The sequence below is a fragment of the Lepus europaeus genome, chromosome 5 (genome assembly GCF_033115175.1).
Source record: "Lepus europaeus isolate LE1 chromosome 5, mLepTim1.pri, whole genome shotgun sequence".
Classification (NCBI taxonomy): domain Eukaryota; kingdom Metazoa; phylum Chordata; class Mammalia; order Lagomorpha; family Leporidae; genus Lepus; species Lepus europaeus.
The window spans coordinates 151,104,304-151,127,268 of NC_084831.1; the positions used below are offsets into that span (position 1 = coordinate 151,104,304).

Consider the following 22,965-nt stretch of genomic DNA (forward strand, 5'->3'; position numbering starts at 1 on the left):
GTTTTTAAAAAAGGTTTATTTATTTATTTGAAAGGCAGAGCAACAGAGAGAGACAGAGGCATCTTCCATCTTCTGGTTCACGCCCCAAATGGCTGCAACATCCAGGTCTGGCCCAGGCTGAAGGCAGTAGCCTGGAACTCTCTCTGGGTCTCCCACACGAGTGGCAGAAGCCCAACTACTTGGGCCACTGTCTGCTGCCTTCCCAGGAGCATCAGCAGGGAGCTGGATCAGAAGTGGCGCAGCTGGACTCCAGGAGGCCTCTGATACAGATTGCTGGTGTTGCAAGCACTAATTTAATGCACTGTGTCTCAGTGCCAGCCCCAGTTAGACATGTTTTTACAAATTTAATCACACATTTACCATCCCATTCGGCAGTCCTACTCCTCAGTGTTTACCCAAGAGAAATGAAAACACATATCCACACAGAGACCTATGCAAATGTTCACAACAGCTTATTCAGAATTGCCAAACCCTGAAAACAGTCTAAATTAATGTCCAATCGATGCATGGGCAAACAAAATGTGATACCACATTGCAACAGAGTACAAGTCAGTAATTAAAAGCATAACGGGCCAGCACTGTGGCATAGCTGGCAAAGCTGCCGCCTGCAGTGCCGGCATCCCATATGGGCACTGGTTCAAGTCCCAGCTACTCCACTTCTAATCTAGCTCCCTGGTAATGCACCTGGGAAAGCAGTGAAAGGTGGCCCAAGTGTTTGGGCCCCCAGCACCTGTATAGGAGACCAGGAAGAAGCTCCTGGCTCCTGACTTTGGCCTGGCTCAACCCCGGCGGTTGCAGCCATTTGGTAAGTGAACCAGCAGATGGAAGACCTCTCTCTCCCTCTCTTTCTCTCTCCCTCTCTCTGCCTGTAACTCTGCCTCTCAAGTAAATAAATAAATCTTAAAAAAAAAAAAAAAAGATAATTTAAGGTGAAACCAAAAGCATACATTTAGAGAAGCGCTCTTGTCACTGGGACTGCTTCTCCCTGCAATCATACATAACCACACGCTTTCTTTGTCTTTTTGTGCCCCTCCAATCTGAGCAAACCTGAGTCAATTTCAGGAGATGGATTCTGCTGCTTGTGTGTAACGTTCTGGCTTCTGGTCGACTGGACATTGCAGGAGTATATAAAAGTGGCTTCATTCTCCGCACGAATGAATTCCAAGTGCACACAGTTTTGATTTCTTATTACCTTTTGGGAGGGTAGAGCATCAGGCACCTTCAAGCCATCATTATTGTGCGAAAACTGCTGAATAAGAACTACTTGGGAGGTAAACAACTCCCTGAATCGCTTTAGTGCATCTGAGATAAGGGAGTGCATTGTTTATTGTACCTGAAACCCGTTCGTTCCAATACAAGGATTATACACGCCTCGCTTTAAGGAACAATAACAACAGTTAACCTTGAATGTAACACAGCCCTGCCGCTTGTCCTTCATTTGTAACTATCTGTCCACAAGGCTGACTCTCTCCCACAAAGATTCTGGTAATGACTGAAGGGTCTTTGTTTCTGTGCTCATGTGTAGATTAGACGGAGGTTCACCCAGCGTGGGCGTTTATAAACGTTCACCGAAGCGGTGATAAGTAAAGAAACAGACTCCACAGGTAGGGATTAATACGTTTTCCCAGGAGGAGACAAGGAAGCAATGTCTATAGACTCTGTTTCTCAAGCATACCAGAACTGTGTTCGGAGTCTCAGGGATTTGGAGAAAGAAACGTACACCCGCCTTGGGATGGAAGTTAACCAAAAGTGGGCATATCCACACTTCAGTTTAAAACAGTCTTAAATGTTGTTCGTCTAACTAGGAACATACAGGAAGCAAGAACATTGGATTCCAGGGCTGGCGCTGTGGCATAGAGGGTAAAGCCGCCACCTGCAGGGCCAGCATCCCTTATGCGCACTGGTTCGAGTCCCAGCTGCTCCACTTCTGGTTCCGCTTCAAGCTGATGGCCTGGGAAAGCAGTGGAAAATGACCCAAGCTCTTGGGCTCCTGCACCTGCATGGGAGACCAGGAAGAAGCTCCTGGCTCCTGGCTTCAAATCAGCCCAGCTCTGGCTGTTGCAGCCATTTGGGGGAGTGAATCAGTGGATTAAAGACTCTCTCTCTCTCTCTCTCTCTCTCTCTGCCTTTGCCTCTGCCTCTCTGTAACTCTAACTTTCAAGTAAATAAATAAACATTGGATTCCGTTTCCATTTGTACTATTAATTGAAGCTGTAGTCTTCGGCACGCCATGCAGTTCTCCTAAGTCTATTTCCTCATTTGCAGAATGAATGAATCTCACAGGGGCTTTATAAGAATTAAATACCATACATGGCTATGTTTAGGATTGAGCCTGGCATATTTATCCACTCAACTAATATTTATGTGCCAGGCACTACGGATGCAAAACAAAAGGGGGGGGGGTCACACGAGGGATCCTTGAAGAACTTGTCGTGGAGTGAGGGAAATACCCAACACTGAGATGATATTGGAAGATGGAATAGGGGAATAGGATGGAGAATACCTAAATCACATTGGGGAGACCAGGAAAATTACCTTGGGGATGAAATTTTCAAGGTGTTATTTGAAGAAGTAGAAGTTAGACAAAAATGGAAAGGTCAGGGCCAGCCCTGTGGTGTAGCAGGTGAGGCCACCACCTACAGTGCAGGCAACCCATGTAGGCACCGGTTTGAGTCCCACCTGCTCCACTTCCGATCCAGCTCTCTGCTATGGCCCGGGAAAGCAGTGGAAGATGGCCTGAGTCCTTGGGCCCTGGGCCCACGTGGAAGACCTGGAAGAGGCTCCTGGCTCCTGGCTTCGGATTGGTTCAGCTCTGGCCACTGTAGCCATTTGGGGAGTGAACCAGCAGATGGAATACCTCTCTCTCTCTCTGTCTCTCTGCCTCTGCCTCTCTGTGACTCTGCCTTTCAAATAAAATAAATAAATATTTAAAAAAGGGGGAGGGGAGTCACTTCTGACCAAATAGGCAGCATGTGTGGCGCACAGCAGCACAACACAGCGGCCTCCCTAAGGGAAAACCAGATGGTGCAGTAGGAATGGAGCAAAGGTTACAGGAGGCACAGCTGAGGGGGCAGCAGGTGCAGGGGGAGGCTAGATCACAAGAGCCTTGGGTTTAGGCTTAGAGAAAGTGAACTTTACCCCTAAAGGAACAGAGAAAACCAATAGCGCTTGAAAGGGGGATGGGCCAAGATTAGGCTTCTGTTTACTAAGAGCACTCTGGGTGCCAGGTGGGAAAGCAGCCTGGGGTGCAGCCTGGGGGCAGGAGGTGCAGACCAGAAAAAAAAAGAAATGAAAACCATGAGAGCCAGAGCTAAAGTATGGGCAGGAAGCAGGAAGAAGGGTCTGCAAGCCATAGGCAGTAGGACTAGCAGGACGGTGGGAGAGGCCGGGCAGTAAAGGACATGAAAGAGCCTGAGAAAATTCCCACCCTGCCCCAGCAGGTGACAGGGCCAGTCACGGAGGGCCGGATTCCAGAAGGAGCAGGTGTGGGATGTGGCGAGGGGGACATAAACGCAACGCTCCCCAGACTCAGCGTTCCTGTCTGTGGGTCACCCATGTCGCAGTGGCCAGGAGACGGGTCCAGTACATGCAAGGAACTGGACTGGAAGAAAGGAGTGGAAAGGGGGACTAAGACTGCTGGTATTTATTGGCTTTTACTCTGCAGTGTTAGAATTCCTCTCTCTTCCTTCATCTTTCTTTGGAGGGGAGAAGGAAGGAGGGGTGCAGGCAGGGTGCACATGGCCACCTGGAATTAAAACTACATTTCCCAGTATCAACTTCAGCCAGTCGATGCTGCATGACTGAGACAGGTGATCCAGACCAAGAAATGTCAGGGCCATGTCCTGTGAGAAGCTCTAGGACCCTCACTTAAGATTCAGCCTTAGCTTACTCTTCCATAGTCAGCCCCTTCTTGATCCCATCCATCTTCCTTCCCTTCTGCTGGGCAGAAAAACTCTGCCATCTTGCACAACGAGGCTAAGACTGGAAGAATGATACTGAAGGGCCGGCTCTCCTAGAGCTGCCGGAGCTGCCGGAGCTGCCTCGGCACGCGGCCCAAAGGGCGGCAAGTGGACTTCCAGACACAGGGTCTGTGACCTCATGGAGCTGCTGGACCATTCGCTCCGGCTGGTATGTACGAGAGAAAAACAATTCAGAGCTTCCCGTTTGTGTTTTTAAACCACCCCTAGTTTAGCTTTCTCTTACAGCACAATCTAATCTTAAGCCACAGTGGGAGGGGCGGAAGCTGAAGGGCCTCGTGCAGAGGGAGGACGGAGGCTGCAGGATGGGTCCCGGAAGCGGCCCTCTTACTCTTTCCTCCAGCAGTTCTGGAAGGCTCCTTCGCCATCTGTTTTCTTTCCTGCCCTCACCGTGCCTCTAGCATGAAAATGCCTTCTCCACTCATCAAGCTGTTAGACACACCATCAGTATTCTGTTCCCGGCTGCCTTGTTCTAAAGGTTAAGAATCAAGACTGAGTGTGGGGTGAGCAAAGCAAAAGGATGGTATTAATAGCTTTATTTTGTTAAAAAATGATTTATTCATTTCGTTGAGAGGCAGAGTTGCAGAGAGAGAAAGGGAGAGACGCAGAGAGAGGTCTTCCATCTGCTGGGTCACTCCTGAAACGGCCACAACCGCCGGAGCTGGGCTGATCTGGAGCCAGGAGCCAGGAGCGTCTTCCGGGTCTCCCATGTGGGTGCAGGAGCCCAAGCACTTGGGCCATCTTTTCTGCTGCTTTCCCAGGCCATGAGCAGGGAGCTGGATCACAAGTAGGGCAGCTGGAAATCAAACTGCACCTATATGGGATGCCGGCCTGCAGGTGGTAGCTTAACCTGCTAAACCACATCACCAGCAGCTAATAGTTTTACTGAGATAGAATCCACATACCAAAAAAATTTGCCCAACTAAGTTACACAATTCTGTGTTTTTCAGTGTCGTCACGGAGTTATTCAGCCTTTGCCACAATCTAATGTGAGGACAGTTTTTCTCTGCAGAAAGAAATGGAGTTTGATGTTCAATAGCCATCACTCCCCATTCCACAGCAATGATGTTTAATTGTGCCATTGCAGGTTCTTTTTTAATTTATATTTTAATTAATGAATTCATTGTGGAGAGCCAGAGAGACAGAGAAAGCTCCGATACATTGGTTCGCTCCTCAAAATGCCTGGGTTGAAGCTGAGAGCGAGGAATGTAGTCGAGGTCACCCACGTGGGTGGAAGGGACCCAGCCACGTGAGCCATCACCACTGCCTCCCAGGGCCTGGGGAGCTGGAGTCCGGGGCAGAGCCAGGTGGGCAGCCCGTATCTTAATAGCTAGGGCAGACACCCACCCTTGCTTCTCATTCAATTTGAAGTAAATGAACTAGTGAAGCCCATTGCCTTAGGTATAGAAACACCGAGAACAGTAAAGCTGAGGAAACAGGCCCCACAAGGTTGAGTTACCTGCCCAAGGTGACACAGAGAGTGGCAGAGCCCAGTACCTTGGCTTTCTCTCCAATGCCTTTCACTTTTCTGAATAACACTGCAGGCACTGAATGGAAATGACAAGTCCCTTGGTAGAATAATGACCTTTCATCCTTTTTCACTTTTTATTTAAAAGTAATGTCAATCTTACAAAAATATTGCAAGAATATTGCGGAGCACTCCCAAACGCCCTTCACCCAGATTCCTCAGTTGCTAACATTTTACCACATTGGTCTTTCGTTCTCTCTGTGTATTTGTACATTAGTCTTCTGAACAATACGAGAGGATGTCACAGACGTAGTAATGTTCCATTATCCTTAATACTTCAGTATGCATTTCCTGGAAGCAAGGCCATCTCCTGTGTAGCTATAATGTGAACGTTGATACAATGTGAACATCTAAATCACCAGCAACATTCCAACTCAATCATTTAGCCCAGAAAAACTCTCCAGAGGTCCAGAATCCAACCCAGGATCACCCAGTGTAGGGAGTCGTCACGTCTCTGGCTCCCTTTAATTTGGAATAGTTCCCCGGCCTTTCCTTGTCCTTCCTATCGCTGACATTTTGAACAGGACAGCCAATTATTCTGCAGAATATTCCTCAGTTGGGTTTGTCTGATGTTCCCTCACGATTAGCTTTAGGTCATGCATTTTTGGCAGGAATACCCCACAGGAATGCTTTGTTCTCAGCGCATCATATCAGGGTACATGATGTCAATCTGTCCCACTACTGGTGCTGCTAAGTGTAGCCACTTAGTTAAGCTGACATCTGCCAAGTCTCTTCACAGTAATTAGTAAGCATTTTGTACTTGTTAATAAGGAATTATTAAGTAGTTTATGGGAAGGTACTGTGAGATAATGTAAATATCCAGTTTCTCATCAAATTTGCATCCTGTAATTGTTCTATCCATTGGGGATGGATTCGTTTTCTGTTTTTTTTTTTTTTTTAAGATTTATTTATTTATTATTATTTGAAAGGCAGAGTTACAGAGAGACAGAGGGGGGGCGAGAGCGGTGGGGGGCTTCCATCCGCTGGTTCGCTCCCCAGATGGCTGCAATGGCTGGAGCTGCGCCCATCCGAAGCCAGGAGCCAGGAGCTTCCTCCAGGTCTCCCATGCAGGTGCAGGGGCCCAAGGATCTGGGCCATTCTCCAGTGCTCTCCCAGGCCATACAGAGAGCTGGCTCAGAAGTGGAGCAGCCAAGTCTCGAACCAGCGCTCATATGGGATGCTGGCACTGCAGGGGGCGGCTTTACCCACTACACCACAACACTGGCCCCTGGATTCATTTTCATTATGATAGCTGCTGAGGAAGATTTTCTAATCCTACCATTCTTTCTCTGCTAGTTGGTTGGCATTATACTATAAGGTAGAGTTTTCGCCTTCTTCTCTTTGGACTCATGGCTGCTATTTTATTTATAGTGTGTTGTAAACATATTATTCCTGACTTGATTCTTAATTGTTCTCCACTGGGCCCACAGGAGCCCCTTCAAGCTGGTCCCTGTGTCCTTTGGACCACTTTCTTGCTCAACAACACGCTCTGGGCTCAACTTATCATACACACTCCCTGCCCCAGTTCTGTGTATCAGCACATTCTGGCTGTTGGGTCAAATTCCAGTGCCACGGACTTAGTGTTTTAGAAAGTTTAGAGCCACAGAAATACATTCCCCTACTAGTTAGAAGGCCAAGAGTATGCAGTCAGCCTCACTGGGCTAAGAGCCAGGTATGAGCAGCACCACACTCCCTCGGGGGGCTCACTGGGAGAACTCACTCCATGCTTCTCACAGCTAGAGTTAACTGCTGGCGTTCTTGGACTTGTGGCTCAAACACTCTGGTCTCTGCCATTGTGGACACATTGCCTGCTCCCTTCCATCTATAATCTCCCTCTGTCCTTTCCTCTTTTTTAAAAAAATGTATTTATTCATTTGAAAGGCAGAATGACAGAGAAAGAAGAAAAGAGAAAAAGAGAAAGAGATCTTCCACCTGCTGGTTCAGCCCCCACACGGCCCCATGCTGGGCCAGGCTGAAGTCAGGACTAGGAACTCCATCTGGGTCTCCCACATGGGTGGCAGGGGCCCAAGTACTTAAGCCGTCATCTACTGTTTCCCTGGGGCATTAGCAGAGAGCTGGGTTGGAAGTGGAGGCATCCGGGACTCAATCCCAGGCATTCCAATATGGCATGAGGGCATTGGAAGGTTAACCTGCTGTAACACAATGCCTGCCCTGCCCCTCTGTCTCTTTCTTTATTTTTTAAAAATATTTTTATTTATTTATTTGAAAGGCAGAGTAACAGAGAGGCAGAGAGAAACAGAGACAGGCAGACAGACAGACAGAAGTCTTCTATCCACTGGTTCACTCCCCAAATGGCTGCAATAGCCAGGGCTGGGCTGGGCCATGCCAAGGCCAGTAGCCAAGAGCTTCCTCCTGGTCTCCCACATGAGTGCAGGGGCCCAAGCACTTGAGCCACCTTCAACTGCTTTCCAAGGCAATAGGAAGGAGTGGGATATGAAGTGGAGCAGCTTCGAGGTAAATCGGTGCCCACATGGGATGCCAGCACTGCAGGTGGCGGTTTTACTCAATATGCCACAAGCACTGCCCCCCCCTTTCTTATAAGAATACTTGTGATGGTATTTAGAGCCCACCCAGATAATCCAAGATAATCTCTTCATATTTATTTATTTTATTTAAAAGTCAGAGTTACAGAGACAGAGAGAGAAGAGAGACAGAGAGAGAGGTCTTCCATCTACTGGTTCAAGGTTCACTCCCCAGATGGTTGCAATGACCAGGGCTAGGCCAGGCCTGGGCCAGGCGGAAGCCAGGAGCTTCTTCTGGGTCTCCCACATGGATGCAAGGGCCCAACGATTTGGGCCATCCTCTGTTGTTTTCCCAGGCACATTAGCAGGGACCTGGATTGGAAGCAGAGCAACAGGAACTCGAACCGGCACCCATATGGAATGCTGTCGCTAGAGGTAACGGCTTAACCTGCTGTGCCACAGCATCAGCCCCAATCTCTTCATCTTAAAACTCTTGACTTAGTCACATCTGTAAAGACTCTTACCAAATAAGGTGACATGCATAGGGTTCAGGGATTAGGATGTGCACATTATGAGTGGGCTAGTTTTAAGTCTACTATACCCTGGAATCAGTCATTTCTTTCTTCCTTTTATGATTTATTTATTTATTTGAAAGGCAGAGTTACAGAGAGGCAGAGGCACAGAGGGAAAGAGAGGTCTTCCATCCACTGGTTCACTCCCTAAATGGCCCCAACGGCCAGAGCTAGGCCAATCGAAGCCAGGAGCCAGGAGCTTCTTTCAGGTCTCCCACGCGGTTGCAGGGGCCTAAGAACTTGGGCCATTTTGCACTGCTTTCCCAGGCCATAGCAGAGAGCTGGATCGGAAGTGGGGCAGCCAGGATTCGAACCGGCACCCACACGGGATGCAAGTACCGCAGCTGCGGCTTTACCCACATCGCTGGCCCCAATACCGTCAATTCTAACCCAACACCTTAGAGTCTATTTACTTTCTCCTTCTATATTTGTATCTCAAATATAGACCTCTGCAACAGTGAGAGACCTAGGTCCCATTCTTCATGAGATGGGATTTACTTATTTGCTCAGTTCCGCTATTACCAGTCTCCTGTTGCCACTAACCGCACTGACTCCAGGGGATCCATCCCATCAGCTGGAAGGAAGAGGAGGGGCAGATGGGCCCTCTAATGAAGAGTGGCACAGCGTGGTTTCCCAGAGCAGCAGACCCTTCCTCCACTGTGCTCAAGGCACCCTCATCTGTGATCTCACGCTTGTGAGCTCAGGGGGAGTCCTCACGTCCCAGAAATGGGAGAACGGCTTTCAGAAGCCAGCATCCTCCAGATGTCCCCTCCTCAAGGCTTCTAGATGACCCTGAAAGTCCAGAAGCCCCCCTACAGACGCAGCACTCACGTTCACGTTTCATGCTGCATTTTCTCATCTTTTGACAACGTGAATTGCCAGACATGCTGAATCTTAGATCGCTCATAGACATAACATTTTTTCAGCTGGATGAACACCTTGACACTTAAAACCCCAGGAGACCCAGGGGGCAGAGCTCTTCTAAAATCCAAGAACAGATGATTTTTTTCCCTCTCACTAACGCTGATGTTGTTAATGGGAGGAAGGGTGGAGTTCAGCAGAGCCATTTCAAGGATCCTAGACAAACACTGGATTTGTATTTCTATTGTGCAATGGCTAAGCCCTAAAGTGGTTTTCCCCCAGGGAAACAGGGCATGCAGGGTGGCGAGCACAGGGAAAGGAGTGCATTGCAATGCACCTGGGCGACTCTTTGAGGTAAGTTCTCTTTGCTCTCTGGCTAAAAAAGTTGCTCTTTGCTGTCAAGTTTGAAAAAGAAAAAGTGTGTGTGTGGGGGGGTCCCTATCGTAGCTGCTAGGATCTGATCCCTGGGCTGCTTAAGCACTAATAACATTCCACAAATGCAACAGACTTTGTTTCTGCTGCTATCGCATATGCCAGGCATCTGGGGTGAGAGGAGGAAAATGGAAACCTGAGAGTCTCTGAGACTGCAGAGGGATCCGAGTGGCTTCGGGCAGCCGGCCTGGGTCTGATTCTCCTGCACCAGTTACAAAGGTTTGCAAATCAAAAGCAGGAAATTTCAAAAGGAAAACATCTCCTACTAGTACACACCGCTTTCCTACAATGGGGCACGTATATCTGGGTATCTGGACGCAGAAGAAGCGACATGGCACATTTGGAATAATTAAACCTTTTGTACAGGGCCCATCTATGTGGTGAGCCCACATAGAGAATCCCTTAAACCCCATACCGCTCATTTAAACATTCAAGGGCTTGCATTCCCTTCAAAGTGGCCACCCAGCGAGCCCACGCACCCTGCCAAGGAGACAGTGGTTGCTGAGAACATTTTGCAAACATCGTTTAGAGTTATCTTCAGAGTCACTCATGAACTGCATACAATTTTCGGCTTGCGACAACAGCAACGCTTTTTCCACACCCAGTCTAGAATTGGCAGCCATGCATCGTCCGCGTTAACTCTCCTGATTTGACTTTAAAAGACTTGAGATTTTCAAAAAATCACTCTCAGAGATGTTTCAGAGCAATGCAAAAGGCTAAGTCATTGCTGACTGCGAGGACCTTGGTAAGGACGACTGGTCTACCTGGTATGTGCTAGCCCAGTCTGCTCATGTTCCTGTCCTCATTTTGGTAATGAGAAAACCGAAGCCTCAGGAAGAGCTTCAACAACCAGGCCAAGGTGGCCACCGCTGGCGAGTGATAGGGCTTGCTAGACAGCAGGGCCACCTGCCTCCGAAGCCCTCACTTTTTCCCTGTGTGACACTAAATGAGTACTCCACATGTTTGCTTGCGGTTTTTTTTTTCCCCCTCCTGGAGCAATGGCATTAGCTGGAAGACATACCTGGACCCTCCCATTCCAGAAGCGGTCCTTTCAAAGGCGCAATGTCCATTGGACCGCATACGTTCATATTTGTGTAGAGTCGGCCTCCATGTTTCATTGGTCACATCCCGTCTTTTATTTCGCATAGAAAATGTTTACAACTGAAAATGCTAATGGAAAGTTACCCCTGAGTGAGCACGGCAAATGTTAATATTAACATTTAGAACAATGGTTTCCAGGAGCTGTCGGGTGGGAGGCAGCCAGGGCTCCCACGTGCTCCGTGCCAGCCTGGATCCGGGCGCTGGTCTGGAAACCAAGCGGTTCTTTCTTCTCAGGCTTCTGTGCTCCCTGCTATTTAATTTATTTTGAATTTCATCAAATGAAAGGAGGGCACGAGATGGTCTGAGGTTCCTCCAAGGGCACAGGGTTTTTGAAAGTTTGTAAAATGCATTTTTGAAAATATAATCTGTTGCAACGTTACCCCTTAGCATAAGAAAACACTGGCAGATCAACACTAGAAGTGCTGAAGGCAAAGCAAACGCATCCTTCTGTGTCCATTGTTTAATAATTCAAAGCAAACCCTCCTGACGATGCCTTGGAAAAATCATTACTGTTCCGAGAGGGGGGCTGCAGTGAGGAGGGGCTGCCAGGGGCACAGAGCGAAGGCACAGCAGTGTGCACGGAGCTCCGGGAGCCGCCGCCGCCTTCCAGCCCTGCGCTCTCTGTCTCGCCAGCAGCCCCGAGCATCTGCTCCCTAGATGTGGGGAATGGCGGGGGATTCTTTCTGAACACATTTGCAGCCGCTGTCGCTGCCACCCTGTCAACAGCCGGGTTTAACACAGAGCTCCATGTGCACCGGCCTATTGTTTGGTTCAGGAATTCAATGTGTGGCCTTGAGCCTCCAGAGGCTGGATTGTTGGCTAAATGCTGCTTGTGAAAAACAGGCACCTCCACCTCCACCTCCTCCTGCTCCAGTGTCTCCCTTCCAGCTTCGCTCCCTATTCCTGGTCGCAGCGATTTTACAAGGAGGTGGTGGACTTCAGGGGCTCCAGGGGCCGCATCTGTTTTATCCATCAATAAACAGGCAGCATATATGCGGGTGCCTCAAAAATGTGTGGAAGATGGAATTAGAAGATAAGTTTATTTTTGGTGCAAAAATTTTTTGAAAGCCATGCGTCGTCTTCCTAACATGCATTTTCCATGAGCTTTTGGAAATACACTCGTAGCATAGAGTTTGGCACATGCTGTGTAGTCAATGAATGTATAATCCAAAAGCTCTCGCTGGGCCCTGCTCAGGCTCTGTGCTGGTCACTGCCCAGAGCTCCCCTTGAGAGCCCTGGAGTGTATTCCAGAGAGTCGGAGAGTCCAGCTGCAATGATGTATGGGCATAGGGCCACTCTGCCAGGGGAAAGCAAGCCACCGCCAGCCCCTCTCTAGCTTGTCAGAAGGAAATCGACATGAGCACACCATGCTGGAAGAGACCACCAGTCTCTGCTCTGGAAACACAAAATCTGGACTTTCTCTCTGGCTAAATGTCTTGAGGCTCGGGGCCCTGAGACGGAAGCCAGGGAGGGGTGGAGCCCTGGACAGTAGCCAGTGCTGCTGTGTGGCCTGTGGAGCCAGTTCGCTGGAGGGGCTCTTCCAGCCAAGCCAGAGGCCAGGTGAGGGCCTGGGAGGAGGAGGCCGCCGGCAGCAAGCTGGGAATTGATGCGCTGTGAGCAAAGGAGCAGGAGGCGGGGTGCTAGAGCTCAACAGAGACTGGAGCAGGCCGGAGCCCAGGGGTCAGCACTAGCCAAGGGATGATGGACAGGGCGCCCTCTGGGCCAGCCCCAGCCATGCCATCCTGACCTGGAACATGTGCTCTGGCAGTATTTTCTGGACTATAAGATGGCCAGCGCAACAGGGAGGGTATTTGAAGGAACCGAGGCTGCTGGCATCAGAGTGAAGGCACAGGACACAGTTCTCTTAGCACATTCAAATCACCATTGGAGCTTTTACAACGCAAAGGTGCCCAAGTCCACCCCCTAGAGAACTGATTTCATTGGTCTACAGAGGGCCCAACAACAGGTGTTTAAAGATCCCCAGGGGATTTTACTGTGCAGCCAGAGGTGAAGCCACTGACCTACAAGATCAAGCAAAGCTCAACACAAAGCAGGGCAAAGACCCACCTGGCTGCTGGTCTCACAGCCCCGGGAAGGGGGCCTCACCTGCAGGCTTGCCGCACGGCAGGTGCTGCGCCCTAGTCCCTGGGTATTCCTAGCCCGGAGAGATTTGAGGAAGCTGATTTCAGTAGCTCAGGTGACTTGGTCAACTAAGAGGTTCTCTCCACTATTGCCTTTTGGCAACCAGATTATGCCCTAAATCAGTTGAGGACTAAAAGCCTTACATCATAAGCAGGATGATGGGATTCGGATATGAGCACAGTGGTAGCAAATACAAATACAGGTCGTGCAGTTTAATTTTAATTTCAAATAAACAATGATCAATTTTTAGCATAAATATGCTTCATGTAATATTTAGGACATATTTATACAAAAAGAGCACCTGAATTTCAAATTTCACAAGGCTTCTTGTATTTTATCTGTGGTCCTTCTCTAATTTTTTTAAGGCTCATTTTTATTTGCAAGACAGGGTGAGAGAAAGGAAGAAACAGAGAGAAAGAGATCGTCCATATGCTGGTTCACTCCACCAAATTGCCGCAAAAGCCAGGCTGAAGCCAGACGCCATCCAGATCTCCCAGGTGGGTGGCAAAGAGGCCAAGCACTCGGGCCATGTTCCACTGCCTTCCCAGGTGCATTAGCAGGGAGCTGGATCAGAACTGGAGCTCCGATATCGAAGGCGGTAGCTTAACCTGCTACACCACAATGCCGGCCTCCACAGTTTTACTCTAGACCCAAATGTTATGTTTGAGTTTATGAGTATGACCAATTTTTTCTACTGAAAGTGAAAGGCCTGGATTGCTACGCACGGGCTGGGTGGCTACAGTTCTCCATCGTCCAGAGACATCACATTTCCTCCTGCTTCCTGCTTCGCCAGCCTAACTAGCCACGCCCCCTTTCACTCTACAAAGTGCCTCCTGTGAATGAGAAATTCCAGGGTCATCCGATGCTAGTGGTATGCTAGTGGTGCCGCTCCATAAAAGAGACCATCTCTGGTCTTTGTTCTGGAAGCCGAGGTCACAGCTTGCGTTCAGTCTGGGCTGTTATGATTAAACCCACTGTAACTCACTCACCTGCCATTGCCCATCTCTGAGGGAGGGAGGTGGGCTCAGCCTTCCAGGGCCCCTCAGGAGCCAGCCCAGCTAGGAGCCTTCCCTGCACCCTGCTGGGAGCAGCAGGGGCTGCAAACCTGTCTTGTCCACCAGCTCTGGAGATGGAGGGAGGCAGTGGCAAAGCTGCTTTTGTGTTTACCTATAACTCGTGCCTTTATCTGCCTGAGAGCACCACTTGGGGAGAGGAAAAAGCAATGCTCTCCCTTCCTTCTTCGGATCTCGGGAATCGGTCTTCAACCCCATGAGAACACGCGACACTGACTCTGCTACCTGCTCCGTTCCCCCTCTGTCTGCGTGCCTCTAGCAGCAGCGGCCTGACCACATACCACACCTTGGGCAGCTCGGAAAACGAGCCCTGGGTCAGATACTTGTCCGGTCTGCCTCTCTGTGTGCACACCCTTCCATTCCTGAGCAGCACTGACTCCTGGGCGCCTCCGCTTTCGCTCAGCACCCGGCGTCGGCTGAGCCTCAGCCTCCAGGTGGCTTCCTGGCCGTGATCACCAGAATCTCCTCTGCTTTATCAGACTGGCTCTTCTCTCCTCTCGCTGTCCCTCTGCTTCACCTGGGCTTTCCAGAGGCCCCTGTGTCACAACGTTCTTAAAGTTCCAGGGTGCACCAGACATGCTTCCTCTACTATTCTTGGGCCCATAGGATGCCCCTGCACCGAATAGTATACCCGAGCCCTCTGTACCTGGTTCCCTGTCATCTAATGGGGAGCACAACTCTGTCTGGGTAACGGCACTCACGGCAGAACCACACAAGGCTTCTTACTCCAGCATCCAAGACCTCCCCAGCTTGGCAGTACCGTACATAGTAGCATTTCTTCTTACCCAGAACAGCAGGCTGTCCGGCCTTGTCTCTGCCTCTCCTACCTCTCCCCAGAGATGCTCCGGTGGCTTCTCAGGTCAGAAATGAGCCTCCTCAGAGCTCTCTCCTGAAAAGAAATGAGGAACTGATAAGTCCTTGCAAGCCATCTCCAGGCCCGCTGAGCTCACTGCCATGGCTACAGTGCAGGGCTAGTTTCTAGCTGACACCTGAACAGTCTAGAAAGGCCAAAGAGGAAAAAAGAACTTTAATTCAAGAAACCTTTTTTTTTTTCCCTAAAATGTATTTATTTATTTGGGAGGCAGAGCAAGGTGGGGTGGTTGGGGGAAGAGAGATGGATCTTCCAAGCACTGGTTCACTCCTCAAATGCATTCAACAACCAGGTCTAGGTCAGGCCAAAGCCAGGAACCCAGACCTGGGATCCATCCTGGTCTCCCACTTGGGTGCTGGGGGGCTCGAGGACTTGGGCCATCCTCTGCTGCTTTCTCAGGGGCATTAGCAGGGAGCTGGATGGGAAATGGAGCAGCTGGGATTTGAACCTGGCACTCTGGTGTGCCACAACTCCAGACCTCTCAAAAGATGCCTACCTATAATGACGCAACCCACTGGCAGGTCTTTGACTTGCTGGATCAGCATGAGGTTTCACGTCCTGATTGAGCTGGTGAGAATGCTTACAGCATCTCAAACACTGGGATGGCGCACGGCAGCGATGGTTCTCCCAGCCAAGCCTCCGCCAGCCTGAGTCCCCAAGCAGTCCGCCCAGCTCGTGCAAAGTGCTCGCTCTGAGCTGCCAGATGGCCCCAGTGCTGAAAACGGTCTGCAGCTCTGGGTCTCCACAGATCTCCTGTTCCCCATATCCCTGCTGTGTACTCCGCCCACCTCCTACAATACCACCTGTTACCCTGGCTGGCTTGTCCTGACACTGCATGCCAGGTCCCTGGCACCCACTCCATCCTCTGTGGTCACGGAGATCCCTCCCTACCCCTGCAGCTTGGCCCCACTCCCTTCCTATCTGCAGCTGGGGCCGCCACTGAGGTTTGGGTTTGGCCTCTCCAAAATGGTCCCAGCCCAGTGCCTCCTGAGCTCCCACCCCAATGGCACGCTGGAAACAACAAGACAGATGGAACAGAGGAGGAACAAGCGCTGAGAACTGTCAGGGAGGACGGAGCCAATGTTGCAGAGAGCCTCGTTCCTGACAACCTTTCCGTGTCCTGTCCTCTTGTCACCAGCTCATTGAGGCTGGCACATGCTGACTCAGACCCCACTGTGGAACTGAAAATAGAAAGTTTCTTCTATACTCACAGTTAACTTACAATATGAAAACTGGAAAAACAATGAAGCAGTGTTCTTCGCTATTCAAAAAAAAAAAAAACCTCATGAGTTGAATGAAGCAGATACTTAACACACATTTCATACATCAAAAACGTTAACGTAAATGCTTTTTAGAAGGAGCTTGACAACTGTGTGAACCAGATACTCAGCTAACTTGTCAGAGAGCAAATTTACGATGTGTTGTAAAGTAAGCTAACGCTACTGAACTCTTGGTGAGCCGAGTGTCCTCTCTGTTAGCTTAGCCAGTAAAGGCAGGGGTCATACAAAGCCGTCTCTGGACGCTAACACATGGAACTGTAAAACAAAGTCATTTCAGCGGTCGCCGGGCCTGAGAAGCAGCACAGCATCTCCAAAGGTAAGGTGCAGAGTGTCTTCTCTTATCGAGACACCCTTGAAGACACATCTGAGCAACAGGCTAACACCACGCTGGCCACTTGCACGGTGGCCTTGCTGTGGTTCTGGCTCCATGACTTCAAATCCCGGTACAGTCTGGCTGTCTCCTGCTTGGTACAGGGCCGCCCGGGAGCCGTCCTGGGGACGGTGCTGGCTCAGGTCTGTTCTGCACGTGTGACTTTCATTTCCTAGACTGTCTGATCTCCCCTACTTTTTCCCTCTACCCCACTCCCCACTCTTGACCTCTTTTATCGCTCTCCAGCCTGGCTGCCCTCCTGTGGCTGCTGTGTTTTGCTCCTGAAGCTCAAGGGCAGACAAGACAGCATTGTGGGTCCAGTTCTGCCACTTACCAGGCCCTGGCAATGCGCTCAATCTCTCTGTAATAATGATATACCTTCTGAATGCTAGCTGTGGGGGTTAAAGGAGGGAAGCACGGAAAGCACTTAGCCAATGCCTGGAGCACAGGAAGCACTCAATAAATATTACCTATTATTATCTAGGAAATATTATATAGCTATCCCCAGATGGTCATAACCTCAGCCATTCTTTAAGTCTCTGTGTTCAGCTTTGCTAGAATCCTTTTCAGGACAACCTAGCAATGAAGTCTTCTTCCTTTCACCCTCCACCCCTTTTCATACCTGGTCTTGGCTTTGAAGTTGAGACCAGACGTGAGGTTCCAACAGGAACAGGGGCAACTTGAGCGTATCTGTAAGTTCTCATCTACATGTGGAAGGAAGCTGTAGAGGTAAATTGTACATTATCACTTCATTTATCACAAATGCCAAATGTTGTCAAAGAAGCACCTTTTGAGAACTTTTATCATAAATGTCAAATTCCAGATGATCTGATGCTAGTGGTATTAAGAGTATCATCTTGGATGGGCAAAGAAACTAACTGGGACTCCTGGCTCCGCTCCTGATCTCAGCTTCCCACTACAGCACACCTTAGGAGGCAGTAGTGATGGCTCGAGAAGTTGGGTCTTCAACACCCACATGGGAGACCCGGATTGAGTTTCTGGCTCCCAGCTTTGGCCTGGCCCAGCCTTAATCATAACAGGCACTTGGGGTGTGAACTAGCACACGGGAGCTATCTCTCTTTCTCCCTACCATCTGTGGCTCTCAAATAAAAAATCAAAATAAAAAAGTATCATCTAATTAATTATCTTTTTAAAAATGATTTATTTAACTGAAAGGCAGAGTTACTGAGAGGGGAGAGAGACAGAAATATCTTCCATCTGCTGGTTCATTCCCCAAATGGCCACAACAGCTGGGGCTGGGCCATGCTGAAGCCAGGAGCCAGGAGCTTCCTCCAGGTCTCCCATGTGGGTGCAAGGGCCCAAGCACTTGGACCACCTTCCACTGCTTTCCCAGGCACATCAGCAGGAAGCTGGATCAGAAATGGAGCACCCAGAGCTTGAATGGTCATATGGGATGCTGGCACCACAGGCAGTGGCTTTACCCACTGAACCACAACTCTGGCCTCTCATCTAGTACATTTTCCAAATGGATATACTGAAATACTTTAAGCAGTTGTGTTTTCAGCTAGTTGTTGACTCCACCTATGGAATTTAAGTCTGAACGAGAGCCCATAGAACCAGAGAGAAGTAAGCTTTCTACAACTGTACACTTTCATCTGTGGTTCATTGTTAATTAAAATGGTAGTTCCAGGGGCAGTGTTGTGGCATAGTGGATAACACTGCCACTGGTGACGCCAGCATCCTGTATGGGCACCAGTTTGAGTCCCGCTGCTCCACTTCCAACCCAGCTCCCTGCTCTGTATGGTCTGGGAAGGCAGTGGAGGATGGTCCAAGTCTTTGGGAATGGGAGACCTGGAAGAAGTTCCTGGCTCCTGCCTTCAGACTGGCAAGGCTCAGGCCGTTGCAGCCATTTAGGAGGTGAATCAGTGGAAGGGACACCTCTCTCTCTGCCTCTGCCTGTCTGTAACTCTTCCTTTCAAATAAATAGAGAAATCTTTAGAGAGAGAGAGAGAGAGAGATCCTAAGGCAACAACTACTGTCACATGCCCATTTGGCTCCCCTATGTGGACTGTGCATAAGGATGTTTGGTGGCCAATGTCAATATTTTTCATGACAATGGCAACCAGAGAGGCTTCCATTCTATCTAAAGGAAACAAATGAGCCCTGAATGAAAGTGTGCTAATCTCCAAAGAGAAGTTTGTGGTGGCCCAAACCAGGTTGTAGTAAGATCTCTCCTAACTACCATTTCTTTCTTTCTTTCTTTTTTTAAAGATTTATTTATTTATCTGAAAGACAGAGTTATAGAGTTACAGCTCCGGCCACTGTGGCCATTTGAGGAGTGAACTAGCAGGTGGAAGACCTTTCTCTGTCTCTCCCTCTCATCACTGTAACTCTACCTCTCAAATAAATAAATAAAATATTTTAAATAAAAATGAAGAAAATAAAATATTATATTTCTGCAATGGCTTAGTCGGTGCCTTAATGAACCTTTTATAAACATTATAGTTTTATTAATACTGACTGATTATGTTCTGGCCATTATGTTCATAAATCAGACTGTAACCAAAGATCAAAATCCAGATACCTAGGTAGATATAAACAACACTGAAGACGTATTTTGCCTTTTTCTTTTTTCGTACTTTATTATTATTTTATTTTCTTACTGGTATGATTACATAGAAGAAATTAAATAAAAGAACATGTCACCTGCGTTTCTGTTCTGACCTTACTATTTGTTTTCCTTCACATGTATTACTAACAATAACCTAATTGTGTGGAAGGAAATGCTTACAGCGATCTGCTTTGGGTATCAAATATAGCCAGGCATCAAATGAGTTAACAATGTGGACGCTCAGTGGCAGGAACAGGCATCAAATGAGTTAATGTGGACGCTCAGTGCAGGAACAGGAAGCTTATTATACTGCCCTCTCTGCTTTGATGTATTTTTTCCATAATACAAATTTCTTTAAAAATTAAAGAGCTCAAATACAAGATGTGAAGTGCCTGTGTCTGGAGGGGTAAGTGGGGCGGGATGATAAAGGTAGCCAGGAGTGGGGTGAACGCGGAGGGACGGGACTGGAGCGAATGCCTGGACAGGCACCATTTAACGTGGGGCTCTCAGTACAGGAAGGCGAAGCCACTACACTCAGAGGCTCAGGGATAGAGCGGACTCAGGGGAAGTCATGACTGTTTGTTTTGTTAAAGTTTTATTTTGTCTACTTGAGAGTTGAAGTTACAGAGAAAGAGGGGGAGAGACAGAGACACAGAGAGATCTTCTGTCTGCTGGTTCACTCCCCAAATGGCTGCAATGGCTGGGGCTGAGCCAGGCCAAAGCCAGGAGCCAGGAGCCTTTTCCAGCTCTCCTGCGTGGGCGCAAGGGCCCAAGTACTCGGGTCGTCATCTGCTGGTTTCCCAGGTGCATTAGAAGGGAGCTGCATCAGAAGTGGCGCAGCTGGAACTCGAACCAGCACCTATATGGGATGCCGGTATTGCAGGCAATGGCTTAACCCATTGCACCACAACACTGACCCCAGGGAAAGTCATAATTATTATCACAAGTTTTCTAAAGGCAAAAGTCGCTTTCAGATCTTTATTACTATTGTGCAAACTGTGCAGACTCTAGGGCACCCTGAGGTGAGAGAATCCAGAACAGACTTCACATCGCTACTTCCCTTTGTGGACCATACCCAGCAGGTGATGAGGTCAAGGGATCAGCAGTAACTGAGCTCGCGCCACCCCAAGCTGCCCCAGCGACGGCAGGAACTTAAGAGGGCTCCTCTAGAGCACGTTGTACTTAAGAGATCCTGAATAATCACGGGGTTATCACATCCCAGCAAATAGGGTCCCTGCATCCCCAAAATGAAGAACGTAGGGCCCAGGACTACTCAGTTTGAAGCAAGTGCAGTTGTTTGGGGCTTTTTTTTTGAGAAAACGAGCTATTTATAAGTGGATTTTCATTGAACGGGCTGCTTCCTTAGAAACTTTGCATGGCTGCCTTTTCTTCCTTCATGGTAATCCCCCACACCAACTCCACCAGAAGGTTTCTGGGGACTGGTACTGAGGTGCAGTGGGTAAAGCCACCACCTGCAACACCAGCATCCCATATGGGTGCTGGTTCAAGTCCCAGCTGCTCCACTTCTGATCCAGCTCCCTGCCACTGTGCCTGGGGAAGCAGCCAAAGACGGCCTCAGTGCTTGGGCCCCTGCAGCCCGTATGGCAGACCTGGATGGAGCTCCTGGCTGCTGGCTTTAGCCTGGCTCAGCCCCAGCCATTGCAGCCATTTGGGGAGTGAAACAGCAGATGGAAGATATTCATTCTCTCTCTCTCTCTCTCTCTCTCTCTCTCTCTCTCTCTCTCTCTCTCTGCTTTTCTTTGTCTCTGTAACTCTGTCTTCCACATACATAAAGAAACCTTTAACAACAACAACAAAAAGTTGTTGGGTGGCTCTTTCTCTACAAGTTTCAGCTGATGGGGGAGGGATTGGAGAAAAAGCACCCAGGAGCCGAGTGGACGCCTTCGTACGGGACAGCACACATTTCTGCTCTAAATGCTCACAATCGGCCACTCCTGGATGGAGGAATGAAGCCCATGCCATCCTCCTCCTGAGGGCCCTGCCTCCACCTTCCTGCCTTGCCCTTCTTACGAATCTCTCTATTGTTTCCCTCCCTCTGTCCCATTTCTCCTGCCCATCAGTTCTCTCGTATTGAATCAGAATTTTCGAGGCTAGAGGTGCTTTTCAGCTAATTGAATGCAGCCCTCTCATTTAGTAGTCGAGGAAACAGAAGTCCTGTGAGGTTGGGCAGTTTGCCCAAGACATCTCAGCAAGCCATGGCCGAGCAGGGCCGAAAGATGAGTGGTGCCTCCTAACCGAGGGCTCTCGCCCTGAGCCATGCTGCTGCCAAGGTTCTGAGGCCAGCAGGTCAGCGTGATCGGCGGGGCCTGGGGGTGGATGAACAGGGCAGCTTCCAACAGCGCCTCACTCCATGCAAAGAAAACCTGGCTGGTAATTGAAGCCTCTGAACCGCAGCAGTGAGGGAAGTAAAAGGCAGGGCTCTGCAGGCGGCTACCCCGCGCGGGACGGGGCAGGAGTTGAGAGTGGGTGGACAGAGACTGGGCGAGGCCCTGGCTCCACTGTGTCCCAGATGGGTCATGTGGGAAGCCCTTTGGTTGCATGACACTGTTGTAGGCACCCTGCGGATTTTACATCATCCAAAGCTATAAATGGTTTTGCAGGAGGGGAAAAAAAAAGAATTACAGGTCTTCCACAGCCCGCAGAAATATGCTCCACCTAAAAAGAAGCCCGTAATTTGGCTGCATCCAGCTGGGTGAAGCAAAATTGGAGCCAAGGTCGCCCTGCATTGTCCCGGGTAGTGGCCTAGCATTAGCGGGAGTGAAAGAAGGCGAAATTGCTCACAATAGGCTAGATTTTCTGCATAGGGGAAGCTCTTACAGCTCCACAGCAAGACCTTGGCATCCGTCAGGTTAGCTCTACTAGCTGCATTAAAGTCACTCCCAAGCTATTATTTATAATGTTATAGCATCTCGCATTTGCAAATTGCCTAGCGATGAATGGAAACAGCTTACAACAATTCTGAGTGGGAGGTTGAAGATTTTAACCCTTCTCTCACTGAGAAGCAGAGAGCGCCACAAACAATTGGCACCAACCAGACAAATACCTGGACAGTCTACTTATTTTGGCCATGCCTGAGATGTGTGACTTGGCCCACTTTAGTGTGACAAATGTTCCAGTTTGCCTGGGACTTGGGGGGGGGGGTGTTTCCTAGGATGTGGGACTTGCAGTACTAAACCAGGACAGTCCAAGGTAAACCAAGACAGCTGACCACCCCACACCCCATTCATTGTGCTAATTCTTGGCCGTTTCTATCCTTATATCTTATATGAACATAGCTCTACTTATTTTATATTATTTAAGAGAGAAAGAGACAGACAGAGAGAGCGCCTATCCTCTGGGCCACTCCTCAAATGTCCTCACAGGCTGGGGCTGGGCCAGGCTGACGCTAGGAGCCAGAAACTCAGTCCATGGGGTGGTGAGAACCCAACCACTTGAAGCATCATCTGCTGCCTCCCACGGTCTGCAGTAGGAGCAAGCTGGGAAGCAGAGCTAGAGCCGGACTCGAACCCAGGCACTCTGATATGGGACTTGGGCATCCCAACCGGCATCCTGACTACTAGGCCAAACGCCTGTCCCTGGCTCTATATTTTTTTTTTTTTTTTTGACAGGCAGAGTGGACAGAGAGAGAGAGAGACAGAGAGAAAGGTCTTCCTTTACCGTTGGTTCACCCTCTAATGGCCGC

At 49.2% G+C, this 22,965-nt stretch overlaps 1 long non-coding RNA gene across 1 annotated transcript; it reads right to left on the bottom strand.

Moving 5' to 3' along the window:
- Window positions 1-14,969: 14,969 nt before the first annotated feature.
- LOC133761173 (uncharacterized) lies at window positions 14,970-17,364 on the bottom strand. Its single transcript, XR_009866033.1, has 3 exons — window positions 17,313-17,364; window positions 16,263-16,301; window positions 14,970-15,058 (listed from the first exon to the last, which is right to left on the bottom strand). It is a non-coding gene; the product is annotated as an uncharacterized LOC133761173 (long non-coding RNA).
- Window positions 17,365-22,965: the final 5,601 nt, after the last annotated feature.